The sequence below is a fragment of the Ziziphus jujuba genome, chromosome 8, assembly GCF_031755915.1.
Source record: "Ziziphus jujuba cultivar Dongzao chromosome 8, ASM3175591v1".
Classification (NCBI taxonomy): domain Eukaryota; kingdom Viridiplantae; phylum Streptophyta; class Magnoliopsida; order Rosales; family Rhamnaceae; genus Ziziphus; species Ziziphus jujuba.
This window is the reverse complement of record NC_083386.1, coordinates 11,463,632-11,487,824: the sequence shown is the minus strand read 5'-3', so window position 1 is coordinate 11,487,824 and position 24,193 is coordinate 11,463,632.

Genomic DNA, 24,193 nt, shown 5'->3' with positions numbered 1-24,193 from the left:
CAACAATTCAAGGCCATAAATTCCACAATCTCAATCAAATTAAATTACAATAAATTAAACAGCAAATAATAGTCTTGCTTTCTTAAATAATAATATAGAACCATCAGGTCCAAGCCCTTTAATCCTTAAACCAAACTACCAACAACTACCAACAATATACATTTTCCCTACCAGCAATTAGCATATTTTCGGAATTGATAGCAACTACCAACAAAATACATTTTTCCTAAACCAAACTATCATACACAGCCACATGAAAATTTACCAACTCCATGCATTATTCACATTAGAACTTTCCATTTAAATCCAGGACCAAATATGCACTATGACCAAATATACATCAAAAATTCAGGACCAAGCATACAATATTCCACAATTCCACAAAGACTCAAAATTAAACAGCAACTAAAAAAATTCCACAATTCCACAAAGACTACAAATTAGGTAGCAATTTCAAAATTTCAGAATCACAAAGACTCTAAATGTAAGTTAACCTTTAAAAATTGCACAATTCTAACTACACAATTTCAATTCCATAATATTCAGAAATTGCACACTATTCCATAGTTCAAAAAAAAAAACTAATAATTAAAAAGCAATTTCTGAAATTCAGAGTCACAAAGACTCTGAAATGAAAGCTAACTTGTTTAAAATTGGCAACTTTAGGAGTTGAAAGTCACAAAGACTCTGAAATGTTAGCTAACATGTCTAAAATTGCAATTTCAAAATGTTGGAGTCACAAAGACTTTGAAAATGGTTTCATGCTCCAACATCTTCATATTTTCGAATTCTCTTCTAAGGTTGAGCAGCTGCATCTATCTTGATCTTGTACTTCCTTGGAACTCCTCTTGAAGTTTTTCCCATGCTTGTCTAGGAGTTGTACAGGTCATAATTCTAGTGAAGATGTCATCGGTCACAGCAACTTGTATTTCTGTTAGAGTTTTGTAAGGTCTTGCATTTTCTTCACTATGAAGTTTGATTTGATTTACAATAGCACCTGCTCTCAATGGTTCTACCTTATAATCAACTTCAACAAGCTCCCAAAGGTCATAAGCTTGAAGATAAGATCTCATTTTGATTGCCCAAACAGGATAGTTGTTGCCATCAAACATAGGAGGTGAAGGTGCTAAAAAATGTGAGGAAGCCATTTAAACCGGTTGGTGTTTTATGAGTTTTGAATCGGTTTTTGTTGAGGGATTGATGAAAGAAGGCTCTGATACCAATTTGAAAGAATGAGTGCAAGGTTAATCAAAAGAAAACAAGGTATGAAGGATTGAAATTGACTTGGAGTGAAGGTGTACCTCGGCTTTGATGTAATAAGCTGCTGAAAATTTGTAACAAGGCTGGTTTTGGTGTTCTCTTGGTTTCAAATGGAAACTAAGGTATATTTTTTCAAAATTCAATATATTCATTCATGGAACTGTAATACATATTTATAGCATACAAAATAGGTGTGAAGGCACACCATGACCGGTTTTAAGGACCAATACAAACAAGTCCTTCATGGTGAAGCAAAACAACATGTGTAAAGTAACTTTGCCACATGCATCATGGTTGGTTGACAAGTGTTGCTACCTCATTAGTTGCTTCATAGTGAAGTAGTCCTCATGCATGATGACACATGTCCTTCCATGCATTGTTTGAGAGAAAGGCCGAATGGTGAAGCTCCATGTCACCAAGTAGCTTCCATGTCACCATCCTTGTCACCAAGGTGTTTTCCATGTCATCTAGGTGCTTGGTGTTTCTTAAACCCTAATTTGGCTAGTATACTTTAAACAACATATTTTGGTGTCTTTGTACACCAACTTATCTAGCCTAGATTACACAATTTGCTAGAATTAAAATACAAACCAAATATGAAACAAACTAGGTTAATAATTTCGGCCAAGGCATTTCAGCTTTTACCTTGCCTTGGTCTTTGTTTTGCATGTTTCATGGCTAACACTTGCCATGATTCTCTAACATGTATACCAATATGAGGTTTTGACATGTTTTAGAATTCACAATGCTAAGGTGGTTTAAATTTTGGAGGATTTTGAGTTTATAAATGGGCAAGGTTCCTATATATACATATATATATATATATATATGCTACTGGTTTATAGTGCTCAAGAGAGATTTTCTTTGTCCTTTGTTTTATCGTGTTTAGTTGTTGCTTGTCTTATGGAAGTGATAGTTGGCAGCTCTTGAGAAGGGTAATGTTAAGTTCCTTTGTATTTATGGGGATACTTGTTAGTGGTGCCGAATTAATAAGAGCTTAAGTTGGGGTATATATAGTAATATGACGATATGGAGGAGTTGGTGTACTCTATATGTGTGTGTATATATATATATATATATTTGTACACTCAATTAAAGGTTCACCAACGAAAATGGTGTATGGATGCCAGGAAGCTTTGGTTGGCATTTGAGTTTAGGTGAGTAATTGGAACATTTGAAATGCTTGTATACTGTGCACTATAGTTATGTGATCATAATGCCCAACTTTAACTTCTTAAGTTTATATATATGCATGCACATATATATATATATATATATACTAAGTACATAAAGATGTTCACATATATTATATTTTATATCATTCAAATTTTTGAAGAATATTATATATGTTTTAAATTTTAAGAGGAATTGTTATTTGATTTAAACGTCTTATGTTTATGTCATTTAAATTATGTAAGAATTTTATATTGTTTTGGTGAAAATTGATTTCATGGATTTGAAGAAAAATATTTATTTAAAATTTAGTATTTCCAAAAAAAATATATTTATGCATTAATTAATTTATTATTCATAAACTTGATTTTATCTTGTTTTATCAAAACTCATTATTTTAATAATATTATAACAATTTATAGTTTTTAGATGCATCGTACACGTACCGGTGTTCTGTAATTGTGGATGTGGATGTGATTAGCGTGCAAGTTGATTTATAAGGTTGTCCTGTGGTTGCCATCGGACCGAGGGTAGGTAGGATATAATGCACAGTGAGCATTAGCCACCCCCCTTCATGGCCAGGACGCTTGCTAGCAGCGGCGCGGTGGGATGCCATGTGAAGTCCCACATCAGAAAGGGGAACGAAACATGGCTTATAAGCGTGTGGATACCTTTCCCTTGCAGATGCGTTTTAAACCCTTGAGGGCTGGGTTGTAAGAGGATTCCCCAGGCCCAAAGAGGACAATATCTGCATGCGGGTGGTCTGGGCTGGGCTGTTACAGATGGTATCAGAGCCAATACCCGGATCGGTGCGCCACGCTGGGTCCCAAGGGGGGAGGATTGTGAAGTCCTATATCAGTTGGAAAGGAGAACGAAGCATGGCTTATAAGCGTGTGGATACCTTTCCCTTGTAGATGCGTTTTAAACCCTTAAGGGCTGGGTTGTAAGAGGATTCTCCAGCTCCAAAGAGGACAATATCTGCATGCGGGTGGTTTGGGCTAGGCTGTTACATGCCATGCGACTGTATGCCAGTTTCTCTCTTTAACCTCCTCGTCAGATGGTGCTTTAGGACGCTGGGCACCGTAGGACACCACTAGTATATAATATGTCCATCAAGTATCTTTTGTATATATATATATATATATATATTTCTTATATTTGTATGTATCACACTGTACGGGGACAGCAATCCAATGTGGTCCATGAAGAGCTAGCCTCGTAACTATGTTGCCTACGAGTCCAGGGGATTGGATGGCCAATCTAGGCAACCACCCCGGACAATATTGGTAGCAAGGTGCCGGCGACAGCTGGAATCATGGATTGCGCAACATGTTGGAGGGTATCATTTGTACCCCTAATACGAGTGTATATTTTATAATATATTTTGAATTTTAAAATATTATTTGACCTCGTATTATTCTATCTATTCATAACCTGATTTTCTAATATTATATTTAATTGCTTTTATTGTCATTACTATTATTAATATTATTCTTGTTATTAATATTACAATTATTATTATTTATCAGAATTATGTTTCCAATTATTTTCATTATTACTAATATTATCATCATCATTATGATTATTAATTTTATTTTTATTTGTAGTTTGTTATTATCATCATATGATATAATCCAGACAAGTATCACAGCCTATGGGCAAAAAAGATAGCCATTGGGTAAGTATAATAGTTCTTGGACAAGTGATAGTCTTTGGGCAGGTGAGATAGTCTTTGGGATAGTTGTGATTATGTGATAGCCCTTGGACAAGTGATTACCTTCGGGTAAATATGACAGATGATATTAATACTATTTTTATCATAAAAACGATAGCTGTTATTATTATTATTGTTGTTGATGTGATGATTGTTTTACTTTTCTTTCTATATTACGCATCGGTATATTTGGTAACATGATATTTGAAATGTACGGAAATAAGTGGGTGGTGTGGGCAGACGTGAATGATTAAAGGTATATTTGGTTGTTTATATAGTTGATTATTCCTATTGCATATATATATATATATATATATGTGTGTGTGTGTGTGTGTGTGTGTGTGTGTGTGTTTTATACAAATTGTTATCGAAGGGCTGCCATTGTGGAAATTATTGTAGTAAGGTGGGAGGGATAAGGTAGTACCATATAGGAGTGTATTTTTGTGCAGGTAAATTTTGTGGTGAGTCCTTCCTTTAAGGATGATGCTACCAGATTTTCCATTGGAAGGTTCGGTGGTGTTTCTCTGGAATCAGGACTTGTCCAGGGTTCCGGTGAGGGGTCTTGAACGGGTCCTGACATGAAAGTTTCTGAATTTGTGTCAAATTATTTTTCTATATAATTGTTATTTCCAATCAATTGAAGGCAAATAGGGAAACCTTAAATAATACATGGATTATTGATCAGAAAATTCTTTGTTCTTTGGATTCTAAATTTGAGCATATTGTGGTTACTTTTGAAGAAACTAAAGACCTAGAAACTATGACCATTGAAGAACTCATGGGATCACTACAAGCATTTGAAGAAAGACAAAGGAAGAGGCAAGGGACAATGGAACAGGTTCTAAAATCAAAACTTGACTTAATATGAAAGTAACCAGAAAATCAATAATAACGATAGAAATCAACATCGAAGAGGAAGAGGAAAAGAATATAATCATGGTAATGGAAAAGGAGGATGTGGAAGAGGTGGATATGAGCATAGCTAAGGAAGAAGAGAATACAAGACATACCACAATGAAGAAAAAAGACAGGGCTCGTTTACTAGAAGATGTCATGGTAGAGATACAAGTTCATGGCCAAGGTATGATAAGTCTCACATTCAATGTCATAATTGCCAAGGATTTGGATATTATGCTACTGAATGTAGATCAAAACATAAAGTGGAAGAGAAACCGAACTTCATTGAAAATGAGAAACTAGATGAGCCTACATTATTGCTAGCCTAAAAAGTAGAAAAAGGAATTGAAGATAATGCTTGGAATATTGACACCGATACAAGTAGTCATATGTGTGGGAGTAAAAATATGTTTGTGAAGCTTGATGGACAGTGAGTGGAATTGTTACTTTTGGAGATGAGTCTAAGATTCTAGTTTAGGGCAAGTGCAATATTCTCATACATTTGAAAGATGAAAGCCATCAATTTCTTTCAAACATATATTATATGCGCAGCATCAAAAAATAATATATTATGTTTGGGACAGCTTTTGGAGAAAGGTTATGATATTAATATGACAGAAACAAATCTTTCTTTGAGAAATGGCAAGAACACTTGATTGCTAAGGTGTCAATGACAAATAATAGAATATTTTATTGAATTTAAAGAATGATGTTATGAAGTATTTGAAGGCATGTGCCAGAGATTCATCATGGCCTTGGCACTTGAGGTTTGGACACCTTAATTTTGGAGGATTGAGTTGCTATCCAAGAAACAAATGATAAAGGGATTATCACCAATAATCACCCAAATTTATTGTGTGAAGGATGTTTACTAGGGAAGCACTTTCTAAAAAGCTTTCGAAAAGAATTACAAGGGCCAAAAAGCCACTGGAGCACACTTATACGGACATGTCCAATCAATCCCAGTTCTCTCGATAAGAACAAATATTTTCCCCTATTTATTCATGATTTTAGCAGAATGGGTTTATTTTCTAAAGGAAAATTAAGAGGTGACAAAGTATTTTAACAAATAATCTAAGCCTTTTAATTGATAATCTAACAGTTTAATTAGCTTATTTAAAAACTCTTGAATCTCTCTATCTTTTATCCAACTAATTTACTACACTGAAAACATTATTTCTCTCCCACCTAATTAAGTCCCTAAATATTCGATTTTCAAATTACAGTTACTTCCACAACATTAACCAGTAAGGCCTCTCTAAAATTTTACAAAAAAGAGATTTTTTTTCCTATGTGATGATTTACAATCCACGTTGTTTACCAAAAAATAAATAAATAAAAACAAAACCACTATTGGTATTTAGGAAAATAAAATCTATAAAATCATGAATATTTTAATATATATATATATATGAAGCTTTTTTTTTATTATTGGTTGAGGAAAACAAAAAAAACAAAATAAGAGGAAATTATAACAAAAGCAATATTTTTTGTATCAAAAATAAAAAAGTGCAATGACTTCTAAGAGATATACGTGTTTTACAATGTATTTATACCATTGTCACCTACCATTTAGCAAGAAATATATATGTCAAATAGTATATTTACATAAAAAAAAACGTAACTCAAAGTTGAAGAGAGAGAGAATGGTCAGAGTTTAATTAAAAGAGAGAAGAGAATGTTTTGGCAGCGGTAAAATAGGTTAAATATAAAATAGTGAGATTTAAAGGTTTTTAAATAGGCTAATATAAATGGTTAGATTAGATAAATTGCAAGGTTTAGGCTGTTTGTAATAAATTCATTTTTGATTTTTTTAAATTCTGTTTTAGCAGTTTGAATCACATGCTAATAGTGTAATTAGGTTTTCTTGTGCCCAATATATTTCAGTTTGATTTTAGGAGCAAAATTAATCAGGTACTAGCTACTAAATAAAAGAGATGCTTTGGTGGCAAAGATTGTAATTGAAAAGGCATAGATTGAGGCTAAGGCATTGAAAATTGAGTTGGACAACACTCAAAGTAGGGCTAAAGAGGCCAAAATTGCCAAAGCCCAATGCCAAAAGAATGAGTTGGTGGCAAAGTTTACTATAGAAAAGGCACAGCCCAAGGCCAAAAAACTCAAGCAATTGAGTTGGACAGCACCCAAAGCAGAGTTGAAGAGGCCGAAACTACTAAAAACAAAGATGAGGAGACAATATAAGAGTTGAAGGAGTTTACTTTAGACTTGAAAGCTATGATGACCAGTGTGAATGGGTGCAAGAAGTACTGGCGAATTATCTAATATCTAATTTCACATCGTCCAAATGTGGCATGAGGATAGTTCAACTTTAATGATAGTAACTCTCATAACACTGAGATTTTTTGAAAGTAGTTAGCTTCAGGATTTGAAAAAACTCTGAAATTAAGCGTGCTCAGCTCAGGCAAACACTTAGTATGGGGCTTTTTGTTTAAAGCTTTCTAAGAGACTATCCATCCTTAAACTACTCCTTAAAGCCAACCGTTTTGAAAAAGCTTCGGCATTATGAGAGTAACTATCTTCATATTTGAATAAACTCCCATTTCATACCAAGGCGATGTGGGATTGGATGCCAGGTAACCTGCCAGTGCTCAACAAAATCCGCCCTCTTTGGAGCTCAGTGTCCTCGTTGGCATACTTTCCACCGGTACAAACTTTGATACCATTTATAACACTTCGCCTCTACTGGTAGACCTATTACTATCTACTGATATTGTCTCCAATTTAACCACTACACTTGGTATGTGACTTTTTATTTAGAACTTCACAGTAGATTACTTGTTCTTGGACTACTCCCGCTTAAGCATGCTTAACTTCGTAGTTCTTTCGAACCTTGAAGTCAACCACTCTAAAAAGACATTGGATTTATGAGAGTGACTATATTTAAATTTGAATCATCTCTCATTCCACACTCAAGAGATGTGAGATTGGACACCAAATAGCCTACCAATACCCCACACCTACCCACATTGGTCGTCACGATATCCGCAGAAAGTGACAGGTCCGTCAATAGAGGTAAGTTGTTACAGATGATATTAGAGCTTGTACTCAATCGAAAGTATGCCAACGAGAACATTGGACCCCAAAGTGAGATTGTAACAACCAATGTGGATGGGTGCAAGAGGAATTAGTAGGTTAGTTGGTAACCAATCCTACTTCACTTGGGTATGATATAAGGGATGGTTTAAATGTAATAATAATTACTCTCATAATACTAAAGCTTTTTCAGAGTGGATGGCTTAAATGTTTAAAGGAACTCCAGAGTTAACTGCTTAAGTGAGAGCAATCTAAAAATAGATGATCTCCTAACAAATTCTAAATAAAAAGAACTTCATACCGAGTATACTGGCAAAACTGAGTCAATAAGGAGTAGTAGGTCTACCAGTTGAGGTGAAGCATTACAAAAGCACTACTGATGTAGGTGAATAATGATTTGGAATGTAATATTTTGTCCTGAAGTACATAGAAATTTTTTGCACACTGATCAAGTTTAACTGAGTTTACAGTGTTGATCGAGTGGGGCCCACATTGAATTCTTGTTTTGGATGTAGTTTCGTATTGACCGAGATACCATTACAAAATACGAATCGATCTGAATTCGTGGACTAGCACATCGAAAATAGAGTTATGGTTCAAAAGTTATAACCAAAACAAATTGAGGTCCGAATTGTCCGAATGTAACTATATTTGATTTTTTATTCTTGTAAAATTTGATTTTGACTTGTAAATGATTGTAAAGTACTCATTGATATGAGTTCATAGACTATTAGCGCACTTAATTTGACCATTTGATTAATATGGACGGATGAAGGTTTTTCAAGACTCCATTTAATATGTATCAATTTCTGTGTGTGTGAAAAATGTGTGCACAGTGCCCAATGACACTGTGCCACATATCAAGCTTTTAACCAATCCCATGCGTGCCGATTTTTATTAGGTGAAAGGTGTGTGAGAGAGGAAAGAGAAGGAGGAGAGAATGAGGAGAGAGAAACTAGCCTTACGCTATTGATCATGCTCCAACCACCACTAATGTGCACACATCGGACCACTAAGTTGGCCACCTTAACATCAATCAGTAGGCCAAGTTTCATGGCCAATAGGCTACATACCAGGATCGAGGCAATTTCAAGCGGTGGCACTGCCTGTTCACCGGCCGATTTCTCTTAATCCGTTTACCTATTTTGGACACTACCATACCAGTGTGAAGCCTACTCTCCTATTTACCTTCCCATCAAGCTGTGCCAGACGCATCAATATTGATGAAGTTTATCGACAACTGCAATGGCTTGCTATAGACCTTAGTTTCAGTGAGTTTTTTATGTGACCACCGGCTTGTCCCCCTTATTTTGACCTTCCTAAATCCAAATTTGAGGTCCATTTCATCAAAATCTCAACGGATTGGAAGATTTGAGGAAAGTTGGTTCCCAAGCTTTCCAATTAGATCCTGGCCACCACCAATCTTCGAGAGGCACCTGTGTAAACCATGGGACCGATCCTGTGGAGAATCTTGAGTGATCCATGCATTTGAGGTGAGTGATCCTTTTTTAAAAACTATCTTGGGGCTGTGAAAATATATATATTGTGTTATTTCGATTTCTGAAAAATATTATGTGTTTAATATTCAAGAAAAATTGCTATTTACATTTATGATGCCAATTTATGTTGATTTGAATATATGTGTTGCATCAAATTTATATTTTGATTTTAAAGAAATTATGATTTTAAATTATTGTTAAATTGTTGTTCAATTTTATTGTTGAATTTATTATGCATAAGAAAATGTATTTATGTGAATTTAATTGCATGTGGATTTTATGTGATTTAATGTAATTTTTGTATAATATTATTTTAAATTTTGAGAAAAATATTTGTATTAAATTATTGTTCTAAAAAATATATTTATGCATTTAAATATTTATGGATTTAGTTTTATGATGGTAAAAAGTGATGTATTTAAATTGATTGATTTATGATGGTGGTTTAAAAGGAAATGGAATTTTATGAGTTTAGAAAGATGTACTAAACCAAGTAGCATGTTATGAGATTTTCGATATGCGTGATATTTATGATTTTATGGTTTTAGATGCTTACAATACTGGTGTTCAGTATAGTATTTGGTTATTAGCATGCAAGTATGTATGGTCTTCCTATGGAAGTCATAGAACTGAGATTTGGTAAGTATTTTGCACAATGATTTGGTTATTTAATGGCTAAAATAACTATTTATTAGCATCAACACCTTTGAAACACTAAGGTGACCGTTTACAAGTTTCTCTCTTTAAGCTTTCCGTCAGAGTAGTACTTAAGATGTTAGATACCGCTAGCACCATTTAGTACATAGTATGGTGAATCAAGTAGTTTTCTTGACACATTTTCCCAAACAAAATATTTTTAAATAAATTTTATCATATTTTTATTATTTATTTCAAATTGATGTTTTAAAATGTATTTTATCATATTTTTATTATTTATTATTTATTTTAAATTTATGTTTTAAAATGCATTTTATTATGTTTTTATTATTTATTTCAATTTAATGTTTCAAAATGAATTTTATCATATTTTTATTATTTATTTCAAACTGATGTCTTAAATTAATTAAAATATTTGTTTTATTATTTAATTGATTTATTTAAGCAAAATTTTATAAATTATATATTGTGGATAATTTTGCTTTTATACTAAATTTTTCTAGTACAAATTTTATTTATGATTTTATTTTACCTTATGATATTTTATTCTAAATCTAATAATTTGTCATTAAATTATTTTCAATGTAAATTTTAATTTTAAATTAAATGTATTTTAAATTTTAATTTTAAATTAAATGTATTTTACTTATTTATTTTTTCTTGATTTGTGGATTATAAAAATGATGGGTTTTGTGAAATTAGTTTTTAAGAAAAAGAATTTTTCCAACTGAGTGAAATTGTAAGGATTTTGAGAGAAAATATTTAATTTCATTTATTTATTATTTTTAATTACTTATTTATTTATTTATTTATTACTAATCACCTCTATATTATATTATTATATTTATCTAGAAGTTAGATCACTCACTAGGATTATTAGCATCTCATTAGTTTTTTGTATTTAAACATGTTCCCCTATGCTTAGGTATTAGTAGATGTTGAGCATCCGGGGACGAGCTCGACGTCTTTGTTTGTTTCTGAATTCCAAGAAGCCTTTTCTTTCAGGACCCATCCAAGATTCCTCACTAGAACCCTAGACAAACACTAATCCTAGGAAAACACTATCCGACCCTCCAATGGAAAATCTGGTAGCATCTCCACTAAGTGTTGGACTTACCATAAAATTCTCTGCACAGAAAATACACTTCTAACAATTTCTCCTTATTCCTCCCACCTTACTACAATTTATTTCCACAAATTTACAGCACTTCAAAATTAACAAGGAACCAATGTAATATTAATCAAATACATCCAACATACTATACAAAGCATTTATAGAATTTCTAAGCATAAGAGTTATTACAGCATGATATAAAAACAAATATTACAAGATAGGAAATAAAGAAAGGAAGACTTCTTGAACTTTCAGCAAAGAATAAAAATGTCAAGCTCACCCGTAATCAATCAATGTCTATTAACCTAGGCCTAGGGGAACAAGAACGAATTTAAAAGTGTAAAATACTAATCATCTAGGTGAGTGACCGAATCTACTATACAATAATAATAATAGTATAATAATAAAATAAATTTAATAAATTAATAATAAATAAATAAATATTAAATATTTGAAAATAATATTTTCTCTCAATACCCGCGCACTTCACTTAGTTGGAAATGTTTTCCTTTTAAAATATTTCACAAAATCCAATATCTGTATACCCCAAAATTGAGAAACAATTAATTAAATAATCACAAATAAAATACAATAATTATATATCTAATTTATAATGAAAAAGATAGATAAAAATAATCTTAACAACAGTTGTTAAATTGTAAATAAAATATCATAAATAAAATAAACAAAATCACAATAAACTTTATTTTAGAAATAATCAAGGAAATATCTAAATTAATTTTGAAACCTCAATTTGAAATTGATTATGAAATACAATAAAATCAATTGTAAATTATCAAATCAATCTAAATAATAAAACCATGGTAAACACATTTTTTAAAAACACTAATATGAATAAATGTAAAAAAAAAAAAAAAAGAACACCATTTGATAAAATTCAATTTTCAATTACTCTTTTAAACATTATTGTTTTGGAAATCCTCTAGATAAAAATCACTTGACGCATCATACTATATATCAGTGATACCCAACAACACCCAGCATCCCGAGTACCGCCTGAGGAGGAGGTTAAAGAGAGAAACTTGCATCCGGCTGCTTTGGCATCCCAATAGCACCGACACTTATAGCTACCATCCCAACCATAGAGAGGGACGACTATGGCCAATATATCAAACTTCCCTACCCTCGGGAGAGCTTACCACTTGCACGCTTATCACACATATAACAAATACAGTACAAAACACCATTATTGCATAGTGCGTCTTAAATCATAAATCATATATATATATATATATATACACATACCATTTTCCAATTTCAATGAAACAAGGCCATAAAATTCTTAAACTCATCACTTAAATTCCATGAATGGAAATCCACAAATTCCACCACAACTAAATTAATTGCACAATTATATTCTTGGAGCATAAAAAAATTTCAAAACAATATTTCTTTGAATCCTCGAAATTCAATATAAATAAGGTAGCATAAAAATCCCCAATTGCATAAATTCATGTAAATGCATTTTTCATTAATCATGAATAATCTGAAATTTAATTCAACAATAATTTAATAAAATTAAATTCGTAACTTCTTCAAAAAAATCAAAATATGGTTTTCATGCACATTTATTTATTTCACCCCAAATTTGGCATCAAAATTTTCAAATAAAAATTTGAAAATTAATCAACACATAAAACACCACAATTAAATATTTAATTAACACAAAACATATATAATTTAACACCCAAAAATAAATTTGAAGGTCGATCACCCATCTTAAGCACGTGTATCAATCCACATCCTCAACGAGATCGGCCTCACGACTTACACGTACCTCTAAAATATCAACAGTACACAAGATCAAATTAATTAATATTTTATTCGGTATTTTACACACGGATACCCATGGAAGCTAACACAAATGGTATCCAAAATTTACAAGTAATACACCAAAATGAAGCTTATGGAGTGAGGATCATGGATTGAGTCTTACCTCTTGAAGATCGGACCTGTGGTGGCTGGAATCTCATCGAAAAGCTCTCAGATTTAATGTCCTTGAATCTCATAAACTATCATGAATTGAAAGAAACTGACCTCAGATTTGGATTCAGGGAGGTCAAATTAGTGGAAGAGGGTAGGTGGGATCACCAGGAACTCTTCGAAATGAGATTTCACCGGTAGCTGCCAAGAGAAACTTGCCGTCTGTGGCATGTCCAGTGGCCAATGGTCGTGAAATTTGGTAGGGAGGTAGATCGGAGGATGGGTAACTCAACGAATCGATGATGTCAAAAAAAAAGGTTTGAATTGGGAGAAATTAGCGATGGAAGAAAATAGTGTCACCGACGAAAAAAGCCCCCATTTGGGCAAGTCAGCGATTGGTTGGCTGTGGGTTTTGGGTGGCTGGCCAGAAATGGAATGGTGGTGGTGGTGATTAGGTACATGTGAATGGGAAACGACTGAAGGTGGGTCAAACTGTAACAACCCATACCAAAATACCCATGTAGTACAAGTTTGACAAGGTTTGACCAAGTTTGATCAAATGCACAGTATGTGGGTTTAAAGTTGACTTTTTATATGGTTAATACTTTTTCATTGACTAATGTATCATTGTGTAGAGCTCATCGATACAAGTTCATAGACTGGTAGCATGCTAAATTCGAGTTACAGATAAAAAGTTATGTTTATGTAAAATTTCAAATATCAGTTTTATATTAGCGTCCAAACCAGTCCTAAATTTTCATCTTTAGTGATCCAAGGCTCTATATAAATATTGGAAAGCATCCCTAGCAGGAAATAATTTTCAAAATATCTATTTTATCCCTCAAACCCGAGAAATTTCTCTCCAAACCCATGGATCCAAACCAGGTCATTTCGAACATATTTTATGCCCAACTGGATCATCACCATTTTGTCCAAATTTGGCCATCATCTTGATGTACACATCATTCATCCTTGTTACCCACCTCGAGATGACCTCGCCGACCAAATTTTAGCCCAAACTGCCTACCGACGCTCCGGGACTGATCGTTTGAATCCGACAGCGACTTTTTTGCATATTCCGTCCATTTGGCCATTTTTCGGCCATTTCAAGCCAACCCATACACCTTTCCCCCCAATTTTGGATCCTCTGAACTCATTTTCGTGCATTGTTTGTAAAAATTCCTCACCGTTTGAGAGATACATCAACTTGAAATTTGGCCGAGCATTACGATAAGTTTTTAGGCCATCGATGACACTTTTGGATTAAGGTGAGTACACCATTGAATTTATTATCTCTTTGGTTTTCCATTGACATAAAGTTTGTAAATTTTGGAGATTGTTCGATATTTTTCATTTTTGGGTCAATTAGTTAAATTTGGATAAATTTGGACTGTGTTTGGACAAAATTGAAGTTGGATTAGTAAAATTAGATATTATTAGGACCCATTAGATGGTTTAATTTTGAAAGATTAGTTTTAAGGTGAAAAGCCCCAATTTTGAATATTGGGTCCTAATGGTACACAGTATAATTGGGACCGGTCAATGCCCAATTTGCTTAATTTTATAGTTATGCAAATTAATTTAAGACATTCGGTGTTCACAAATATCTTTGGTTTGGTTATTGGAGTCTGAAAATTATTTTATTATATTACAAGCACTTGAGTTGAGCTTGCAGACTATCCTGCAAAAGAGCAGAAGTGAGCATCTGTAGTACTGTGAGTGGTTATATTTTTAAAATTTTTGGGCATGTAGTATAATATATATGGTTTGGTTATTTTACGTATATATCACTTAATTTAAATGATTACTTTATGCTTATATGAATATCAGCATTTACATATATATGTTATTATTTTATATGGGTTTTAATAAGATTTTAAATGGTTTCTAACTTTAATGAGTTCATAGTGAACTTGTGGATCATGTTATTTAAATATCTTGGTATTTGAATTGAGGTTTTAAATCATTTTGGTAAATAATTGAATTGAAAAAGTAGATTGAAAATTATATGATTTTAAGCATGTTCAAATATTTCATAATTTTATGTACCTAAAATTGATTTATGGTGATATATATTTCACTGTGGAATTTCTAGTTTTAGCATGAAATGATGATTTGAAATTTTTGAAATATTAAATAAGTGGTTGAGTTTGAATATTAAATTATAATTTATGATACAATATTGTTTAGAAAGGTATGATTTCATAAGATTGTTTTGCGGATACTGTATTGTTTATTTTTAATTGACGTACCATATAGTACCAGTGTTTTGGATCAGTAATATATTATAGCACGTGGACTTTCCACGGTGATGTGAGGTTAGGTTCATCCCAATGATTTATTATTGCCACAGACCGTGATGTTGGGTTCATCCCGATGGTTTATTATTGCCACAGTGCTGTGAGGTTTGGTTCATTCCACGGGTTTATTATTGCCATGGGTCGTGAAGTTGATTCTATCCCAACAGTTTATTATTTGCATGATACCTTTCATATATTAAGGGTCGTGAGGTGAGTGTATCCCACGGCTTACGGTTTGGTATATCGTATGGTACATTGCATATATTCAAAGTATATTGTTGGTTTTCCAATATTGTGGTTATTACTGTACTTTTATAATTATATTGCTAAATTATGTTTATAATATTTTATGCTCAATATGTAATACCTCGTCTCGAAGTACGTCGGAATTTTTTCATGTTGACCGTGTTTGACCACTGTTGACCGAGAGGGTCAAACTTTGACTTTTTGATTCGGATAAAATTCTAGGTTGACCGAGGCACCGTTGCGAAGTACACATCGAACTGAGTCTGTAGGCCAGTAGCACGTCAAAAATGAAGCTACAATTTGAAAGTTATGAGTAAAACAAGTTGAGGTCCGAACTATTCGAATGTGCCATAGTTGACTTTTTATTCTTACTTAATCTGGGCTTGACTCCTTTATGATTGTAAAGTACTCATCGATACGAGTTCATGGACTGATGGCACGCTTAAATTGGACCTGCGGTTGAAAGGTTATGCATCTGTAAAATTGTGGTTGTGTTTTCCAAAACTAGTTTTACAAGGGTAATAAAATATTTGAGGAAGTCCTTAAATTGTGCCATGTGTTGCATTAGGAAAGTGCCATGTCTCACTGTAATTTAATAATCACAATATTGAAGAATATATATATATATATATATATTTTATATTTATATATTTAATTATTATTTTATTATTTTATTATTTTCTCTCTCTTTCCTTTTGTTTTTCTTTTTCTTTTTTCTTTCTTTTTTCCTCCTCCCATGCACGTGCCCTTTCTTCTCCTCCCCACCAAGGCACAAAAACAACTTCTCTCTCTTTTCCTCCTCCCTCTCCCTCTCAGGTTTCTGCCCATTTCTTTTTCTCCGACCATCGGGAAGGTGTACGCACTAGCCGGCATCAAAGCCCATGGTTGGGCAATGCCAGTGGCCAAATTTCCAGTCGGTTGGCAGGCGGACACACCGGGACCGGCCATCCAAAGCCAACGGTCGATGGTCCTATGGTTGACCCCTTTTTCAACAGTTTTTAACCGTAAGACCGGTCCTACCCCTTAGTTTTTGACCCCCTGGTTCCAAAAATGATCTCTAATTGCCCAAATTCGGAGCCGTTTGTGAGATACACGAGGGGAAATCTTGGCTGAAAATTTCCATTCATTTTCTGACCAAGCTCGATGGTTTTAAGCTCAACGAAGGTTGGTTTCGTGTTCCTTGTCTTTTTAGTTTTCTATTGGTACCTTATTTGTGAATTATAATAGAGTATTTTGAAAAATGCTATTTTTTAATAAATTATTATTATTTTAATGTGGTAATCTGGAATATGTATATGTTTAGTATTTAAATAATTATTATTCATATTGAAGATGCCAAATTGAATAAATGTAGTCTTGGATTAATGTTTTCAAAATGTTGGGAAGCTGTAAATTTTTAAATTGCTATTAAATTATTGTTAATTTTACTGTGAAATTGTCTGTGGTTCTAATGATATTTGGATGAATTGATTCGAAGGTTTAAGGAACTAATTATATTAAATTACTATGATAAAAATAAATATGTTTATGCATTAAATTATTTATTTATTTATGGAATTGAATTATTGTGGAAGAGATTAATTTTATGAAATTATAGTTTAATTCTTTTCAAATATATTGTTGATTTAAATGTTGAAATTTTGATGCATAAATAATGCATTTATGTGATTTTAATTATGTATAAACTTTTATGTATTTTTCTTTATATTGTTTTAGTATAAATTGATTTCATGGATTTGAAGAAAAATATTTATTTAAATTTAAGTATTTCCAAAAAAATATATTTATGCATTAATTAATTAGTTAATTAATTTGTTTATTATTCATAAACTTGATTTTTATCTAATTTTATCAAAACTCATTATTTTAATAATACTATAAAAATTTTATAATTTTTAGATATACCATACATGTACCGGTGTTCTATAGTTATGGATGTGATTAGCGTATGGGCGGAGTGTGATAAGCTCCCAGGTTTATACTCTCCCGTGGTTGCTATTAGACCGAGGGCAGGCAAGTTTGATATTGGTCATAGCCGCCCCTTCCATGGCCGGGATTGAGGTTTGTAGTATCGACGCTGCTGGGATACCAAGGCGGCCTGGATGCAGGTTTCTCTCTTTAACCTCCCTGTCAGGCGGTGCTTTGAGACGCTGGACGCCATCGGGGCATCACTAATATATAGTATGTACATCAAGCATCTTTTGTATATATTTTATATTTGTATGTATCACACTGTACAGGGACGACGATCCGATGTGGTCCATGAAGAGCTAGCCTCATAATTATGTTGCCTACGAGTCCAGGGGATTGGACGGTCGATCTAGGCAACCACCTTGAACTGTATTGGCAATAAAGTGCCAACGACAGCTGGAATTATGGATTGCACAGCATATTGGAAGGTATCGTTTGTACCCCTGATACGAGTGTATATTTCATAATATGTTTTAAATTCTAAAATATTATTTGACCTTATACTATTTTATTTATTCATAATCTGATTTTCTAACATCATACTTAATTGCTTTTATTGTCATTACTATTATTAATATTATTCTTATTATTAATATTGCAATTATTATTTATCAGAATTACATTTACAATTATTTTCATACTATTAATATTATCATTATCATTATGATTATTATTATTATTATTTTTATTGTTACAATTATTTATTTTTATTATCATTATTATTATTATCATCATCATCATATGGTATCTTCGGATAAGTGTCATAACCTACGGGCAAGAAAAATAGTCATTGAACAAGTATAATAGTCCTTGGACAAGTGGTAGCCTTTGGACAAGTGAGATAGTCCTTGGGGCAGCTGTGATTATGTGATAGCTTGTGATTATGTGATAACCCTTGGATAGGTGATTACCTTCAAATAAATATGATAGCCCTCGATCATGTATGGTAATATGGTAGCCTTTAGGCAAATTATATTAATATTATTTTTATAATTAAAAATACTGCTATTATTATTATTGTTGATGTGATGGTTATGTTACCTTTCTTTCTATATTACGCATTTGTATGTCGATAAAATGATAGTTGAAATGTACGACATTAAGTGGGTGGTATGGACGTGAATGTTTAAAAATATATTTTGTTCTCTACTCACTAGTTTAATTCTATTGTGTATGTGTTTTTATATATCTTGATATTGAAGTGCTGCAAATTGTGGAAATTATTGTAATAAGATGGGAGGAATAAGGTGGTACCATATAGAAGTGCATCTTTATGTTGGTAATTTTTGTGGTAAGTCCAACCCTTAGGGAAGATGTCGTCAGATTTTTCATTGGAAGGTTCAGTAGTGTTTCCCTGGGATCAGGGCTTCTCTAAGGTTCGGGAAGAGATCCTGAATGGGTCCTGACACAATATTTATATCTTGATTAAAATATTTTATAATATTATGATGATTGTTCACTTTATACTTTTTGAGCATCGGTTTTATGATATTGAATTTGGGTACAAGTTTGAGTTTTATGAAATGATTTCAAAATAGTGGAACGAGAGATCTTGAGATAAAGTTTTACAGAAATAAATTTTTATTTTCCTATTACACTATGTCATCCACTGAGATATCTTATCTCACATTTTGTTATTTTAAATTCATTCCCCTATGTCCAAACAGTTAACTAACAGTCTACCTTGCACCCCACTTGTTATTTTTTGCTTCCCACTGCAGCAGTAATACTTGTCTTTCTCTATTATCTTTATCGTTCTATACTTAATTGTACCAGTTGTTTCTTCTAAACTTCACAAATACTCTTAGAATGCTCTGATCTAGTTATTAGACACAATATTAACCATATTATAAATGTGTGCAATTATGGCCTATAGTAAGATAAACTGTAGTTGTGGACCATAGTTGTGGATTTATTACTGTTGTGATTTTATCTATATATAATGATGTATTATTCAATATTGCTTATATTTGTTTGTCCACATTCTAAGTGAGATTCCATTGGATATCCTCTAGAGATTGTCCAATGGAACTTCACCAGGCGGGACGACCTAGGAGGGATTTCGGGGTAGGTTTTGCCATAAACGGTGGTGGCCGGTCCTCGCTCTCACACCTCTTTTTCTCTCCTCCTCTCCCCTACCACTCAATTTTTGCCCAATTAAAAAGCCACATGTGGATTCCACTGTGCACCATGTGATTGGCTGAGGAGGTGACACATGGCACACACTGTGCACATGTTTTACACACGCACACTAATAACATAAAATAATACAGTATTAGAAAAACTTTACAGATCCATAACTTTTCAACCAAATATCCAAATTAGGTGTACTGCTATTCTATAAATTCGTATCAATGAGTACATCACAACCATATAAGAGTCAAAACAAAATTCAACAAAAATAAAAAGTCAAACTTGGCACCCTCGGACAGCTTGGACCGCAGCTTGTTTTGATACTAGTCTACAAACTCGGGATGATGCATACTTCGCAATGCTGTCTCGATCAACACAGAATTCCATTCGGAATAAAAAATCAAAATTTAACCTTTCTCTATCAATGGCAGTAAAATCTGGTCAATCTCGGTCAACATGAAGAAAAATTCCGGTGTACTTTGGAACGACGTGTTACATTTTCCTTTTTCTGTCTTTCTTGTAATATTTCTTCTTTATCTTTTTTGTTGTATTAAACTCTAAACTTATTTGTAAACCTTAGTATGTTTTGTATACTATGCTGAATATTTATTTGTTTAATATTATATTTGTTTCCTATGTTGTATTATTTTAAAGTTCTACTGTTGTGAAAATCCTTGTAGTAAAGTGGGATGAATAAGATGGTACCTTTTAGAAGTATGTTTTCTGTGCAGTGAATTTCATGGCATGTCCAACCCTTAGGGGAGATGCTGTTAGATTTTCTGTTGGAAAGTCCGATAGGATTTTCTCAGTCGAAGCTTATCTAGAGTTTTGATAAGAGATCTTGGATGGGTCCCAACATGGAAATATTGGCTAAGTATACCTACATTTCACATCAATATACAACAATATTGTTGGAATAAATTTGAAAAATTTTCAACAATCTATTGTCTCCTAAATATGCGGATGTACTAGTTCAAACGTGTAACAGCTCATAGAAAAGAAAAGAAAAAATGTACATCAGTTGAATTAAACTACTCAGACAATTGTATTGACAATTGGAGAATAAAATAATCTACAGGTTCAATTGCCTCAGTGATTAAAGGATTTTTAAAAATAAAATTTCAACTAAGAATAACTAAGAACAATTAACTAGTCAAAGCAGATTCTAATAAGAATAAACTAAATAGTTTAAAGTCTTGTAGTTGTATGTAAGTGTGTGACAGGACCCGCTCCGGAAACCTTCCTAGGATCTTCAGTAGTCCCAGCTAGTGAAGTCCTACTAAACAATCCCTAGAGAATATCCAATGGAACCTCATTTAAAACATGGACAACCGAACACTTATCAATAATACCTCAATATATATATATAACTACAACAGTATAAAAGTCCACAATTATGGTCCACATCCAGCCTATCATACTACAGGCCATAACTATACATGTATATAATATGGTCTCTACTGAGTCTAATATTTAGATCAAAGTATTCTAGGAGTGTTTGTAAAATTTAGAAGTACAAATAAATAATAAATAAGAAAGATAAGGATAAAATAAAGAAAGATAGATATTGTTGCTATCGTGGAAATAACGAAGTGACAAGCGGTGCACGAAATAGACTGCTACTAACTGCCTGAACCTAGGAAAATGAATTTAGAACATATAAAACGTAAGATAAAGAAATCTTAATGAGTGACATAGTATAATAGAAAAATCATAATTTATTTCCGTAAAAATTTCTCTTAAAATCTCTCGTTCCACTCGTTTGAAAAGTTTTCCGTTTAAAAATTATTTTATAAAACCCAGACTTATACCCTAATTCAATATCATAAAATAGGTGCTTAAAAGGTAACAAGTGAACGATCAATATAATATTATAAAATGTCTTAATTAAGATATAAATATTGAGCATAAAATATTATAAACACAATTTCACAAAATAATTATAAAAGTGCACTAATAACCACAATATTTGAAAATCATCAATATGCTCAAAACATATACAATGTACCATACAATATACCAAACTATAAACAGTGGGATACACTCACCTCATGATCCTCAATATACAAAAGGTATCGTGGAAATCACGGTCGGTGGCAATAATAAACCTATGGGATGAACCCAACCTCATGGTCCGTGGCAATAATAACATGTGGGATAAATCCAACATCGCAGTATCGTGGAAAACCGCGGGTGTTATAATATAATACTGATCTGAAACATTCATACTATATGTTACATCAATTAAAAATAAACAATACAGTATTCTTAAAACAATCTCGTAAGATCATATATACTTTTCTAAACAATATTGTATCATAAATCATAATTTAATATTCAAATTCAAACACTTATTTAAATATTTTCAAATTTTCAAATCATCATTTCATGCTAAAACCATAAATACCACAATGAAATATATTCACCATAAACCAATTTTATGCACATAAAATTATAAAATATTTAAACATGCTTAAAATCATATAATTTTCAATCTACTTTCACAAATCAATTATTTTCCAAAATAATTTAAAACCTCAATTCAAATACCAGGATATTTAAATACCACAAGTCCATTTAAGAACTCATTAGAATTGGAAACCATTTAAAATATTATCAAACGTCATGCAAAATGATAACACATATGTGTAAAAACAGATCCTCATATATGCATAAAATGAATATTTAAATCAAACGTTAAGTATATGTATGCCCAAAATATTTTAAAATCATAGCAACCCATAGTACTACAGATGCTCACTCTTGCTCCCTGGCAAAATCACCTCTAGACTTAACTCGAATGCCTCTAATATAATAACATATTTCTCAGGCTCCAATAACTAAACCAAAGACATTTTTTAACACCAAATGCCTTAAATTAATTTGTACAACTATAAAATTACACAAATTGAACACTAACTAGTCCAATTATATTGCATACCCTTAGGATTCGATATCCAAAACTAAGGCTTTTCACCCAGATGCTAATCTTTCAAAATTGAACCATCTAATGGGTCCTATTAATATCTAATTTTACTAATCCAACTCAATTTTGTCCAATTTAACCATATTTTGTCCAAACATAGTATGAATTTATCCAATATTTAACTAATTGATCCAAAAATGAAAAAATTATCAAACAACCTCCAAAATTCACAAACTTTATATCAATGGAAATCCCAAGAGATAAGGAATGCAATGGCGTACTCACCTTGGTCTAAAAATTTCACTGGTGGTAGGGAAACTTGTCGCAATACTCTATCAAAGTCCACATCGATTTATCTCTCAAACGGTGAGGAATCTTGGCAAATGGATCACAGAAATGAGTTCAGAGAGTCCAAAAATGGTGGGATAGATGTGTGGGTTGGCCTGAATGGGCCAAAAAAGGGTCAAACGGTCAAAAAATGCCAAATAGCTACCGCTAGCTTTAAACGGCCGATTCTAGTGCATCGACCGGTTATTTGGTCTGAAATGCAGCCGGTGTGGTCGTCCAGGGGTGGGTAACAATGTTGACTAGCTCGTACATAAGGAGGGTTGTCGAATTTGGGCAAAACGGTGATGACTCGGTTAGGCATAAAATAGATTCAAAACGACCCGGTTCGGATCCATGGGTTTGGAGAGAAATTTCTTAGGTTTTGGGAAAAAAATAGATATTTTGGAACTTGTTTCCTGCTGGGCATGCTTTCCAATATTTATATAGAGTCTTGGATCACTAATAGACGAAAATCTTGTACTAGTTTAGACACGGATATAAAACTGATATTTGAAATTTTATAGAACTATAATGTTTTATCCGTAAGTCATAATTTGGCGTGTAACCAATCTATGAACTCGTATTGATGAACTCTACACAATGATTTATCAGTCAAACCAAAAATCTTAACCATAGAAAAAGTCAACTTTGGACTCACATATTGTTCATTTTTTCAAATATTGTCAAACTTCTACAACAAGGGTATTTTAGTACGGATTGTTACAGTTTATATGACTCACATACTGTTTACTTTTTCAAATCTTGTCAAACTTCTACAACAAGGGTATTTTAGTATGGATTGTTACAGTTTATATGTATAAATGTTGAAGATGCTTTAATATATAGGTAAAAAGGTTCTCAATATGGTTGTTATATTTCCTATGTAGAACTTTTTACCTTGTATTGCTTTAGCAAATTCTATTTATATATATGGTCCAAACAAATATACAATGTGTTTTGAAAAAAGGTACTCAAGAGTCA